Here is a 3,131-nt window from a genome sequence, read left to right on the forward strand (position 1 = left end):
AACGAAAATGTCTAAGGGACCTCACAAGGACCTCGTGAGAAGTCATGAGCTGGGACATGGGTTTGCACAGAGGTACCCAGGATGGGTGACAACCCGTTTATTTCTGCTCATATAACCATGGGTAGCAGAGCCAGAGCTTGTATTTCCTTCTTTTCTTGATACAAGAATAAACAGAGCAGAGCATAAACTAAGGAGATGGTGCAAGTGACTCTGAAAGGCATACAGTGAAGACACGGAAGGTCCAGGTGCATCTTCTCTTACCTCCTGCCATTCCTTTTCCAGAGAAACTTAAAACTGCCTTGGAAGCAGTCTCTTCAGTTCCCTTCTATTTATGTTTATTAAACACACGTTTATCTTTTTTCCATGAGGACAGTAGCAGTGCTTGACTTTTTCAAAGCCCAGAGTCCCATGTCCAGCCTCCACACATTACACCCAGTCATTCAGTAAAGGCATTTTTTTTTCCTTCCAGTTGGCAGGCAGCTGCAGTTCTGCACAGATTGGTGACAGTTTGAGACAATTTTCCTCTGATTTTTCTCTTCCTGCTCTCTGCACTGCTGAGGTTTCACCCACCCAACTCAGCTGGGGAGCATTGCCTGCCACAGCATGTTTGCAGCCCAAAACCAGACGATACAGTAACTTTGCTCTGGATCTCCAACACCTTTTTGCCCATGCTGCTTGCCCAGTAGTTGACAAATCCATTGCAGGTGAGATGCTATAATCCAGTTCTTGCCAAAAATCTTTCCCCTCTTCCTTCCAACTTAGCAAAAAACAGGAATAACATTTTCATGGTCTTGGTCATCCTGGATTTTTCTCACACCCTTTCTAGGAATACAAAGAGGATGTCTTTTCACAATCCCATGCCTACACATACACACAGTTGTAAGAAAATGCTCTGAAGGCACATCAAGCAAATAATACCAATTTTCAAAATTCTACAGCAATGTATTTATACAAATTACAGAATTCTGTATGTATTTTACACTCCATTACAGAATATCAAGTAAATAACACCAATTGCTTTTCTCCCCCTCTCCCTCAGATTTCTCTTCAAGTGAATTTTAGTGCTCAGGAGAGGTGCCAGATCATCAGAGCTAGGAAACGAAGACTCCTGAGTGTGCACGGCTGAGGGGCAGCAGCACTGCAAGCCTGGCTTTGCCAGTTCAGCTGTCTTCAGCCCTGCTTCAGGGAGGAGCCAGAGGGTATCTGTACCCCTCCAGGCCTTGGCGCAGCAGTCAGGCAGCACCCAGGGGGTGAAGGTTGTGCCCATCCTCCACCAAAAAAAAAATAAAAAATAACTCATTTTACACAAGTGACCGAACAAAATCTGTTGTTCGCTACTTGAGCCAGGCTGGATTTGGCCCAGTGAGGCTCCAATGAGTGGTGAACTGCCAGCTCCCAGACCATCCAGTCTCGCAATAATGCCTATGTTAAATTACATGTTTCTATATTTGCAGAAAGTCAGTATTTACACACCATTATGGGTTATTAGAGTAAATTGGTTACAGTTTATTTATATGGACTGCCATAAACTCATAACATTTTTCTTGGTTTTAATCCTTTCTTTAGAAAAGTACAAAAAAAATAAATAAAACATGTTAATGAGTAATAATGATTTTCCTATGTCTAAAAATCCAAATCAATTTAACATTAAGACTCAAACCATGGCCTAGTATCCTGGCCTCGACTCCCAGTATTTTTAACCTTTGCAATTCATTTCCTGGCATATGCAAGATTTTCTGGAAAAACAGAGTTGCAGCCTTCCTTCGCTCCCTCCTCGCAGTACAATTGCTCTGTCTAACACTGAGCCCAGCACTTCCCAGGAGCTCACTTACTTGCTCTAGGTCCAGCAAGGCTTTGTGCCTCCTGGTCCAGCAATTCAGCACCTGGTTAACCTGTGGCACATCTACGTGCAGGTTATGAAGGGTTACACACCAACCCCCGGGCTGCAGGTTGGGCTTAGATCCCTTGGCAATAGCAGTCCCTAGTGAAGTCATTGTCTGACTGCATCTTACAAATCTGCTAACTGAATTTACACGTCTTTATCATTCAAAACCAGTTATAACAAAATGCCATGTTTTATTGAATGTTGCAGGTGTCTCCCAGTCGAGGTGTGGCCTCTCCTCCCACAGAGCACAGGAAGGTCTCACTCGTTCAGGACACCAAGCCATAGGTTATTCCAGAACAGATTCACATTTCAAATAATATCTGTTTATATCACACAGACAGGTGTGCATTAGAGCAAAAACAAATCAGGATTATATAATTACGAATAGGCTACAATTCCGGCTATGCCAAAGTACATTTCCACCCAGCCTCGATGCCTCTGAGGGCACCATCACAAGCCCTGCAGGCCCCATGGCAAAAGCTATGCTCCTTTTAATGGCACCAAGTTCAAACCCTAAGGGATGCAACAGCTACAAAATGTTTTTATCACATGATTTTTCTCTCTTTTTTTTTCTCCTTCAGGATACTGGGGGAAAAATGACTTTCTATGTGTTAATTCCCAAATGGTAATTGCTCATCGACTTTTTTGTGTGCTTAACATAAAATGCTACAGTTCCTTAAATATTACATACTGTCATCTCACTTACAGTTCATGAATATTTGAACATACTTCAGGAAGAAGGAAAAAAAAAAAAAAACAAGTCTAATACTTTCCCCCCATTGTCGTTATTGATAGAGATTTATTAGTTTCATTTTGCAAGTTTTACTTCAGGAAGGGTGCTAATATCATGTATTATGACAGTCACACTGAAAGCAATTTTCCATAAAAGATGTTACAATGACCCCTATGGAACTTGTATAATTTCATAGTAGATAGTCAAGTGCACAAATAAACATGTTTACAAGAGTGATCCTGTTAGCCTGGTTCTTGCTCTCTGAAACCTTTATGTGCTATTCATGGAATCTTAAAATTAGTACAATTGTTGATATTACTTATGTTGTTTCTGGCATTCTGCTTTAGGAAGGAAAAAAAAAAAGCATATTTATCATTTAGCTTTGGTATAATCTGCAATAGGTTTTAACAAGTAGAATATATTCCAACCCCTATATTTTCCACAGCCGTGAAGTTTACAATGATGTAATAAGTCACTTTATCAGAGAGGAAATATTACAGACACAGAAAAAAA

Source organism: Cygnus atratus, chromosome 1, assembly GCF_013377495.2.
Source record: "Cygnus atratus isolate AKBS03 ecotype Queensland, Australia chromosome 1, CAtr_DNAZoo_HiC_assembly, whole genome shotgun sequence".
In the NCBI taxonomy this organism is placed as follows: Eukaryota; Metazoa; Chordata; class Aves; order Anseriformes; family Anatidae; genus Cygnus; species Cygnus atratus.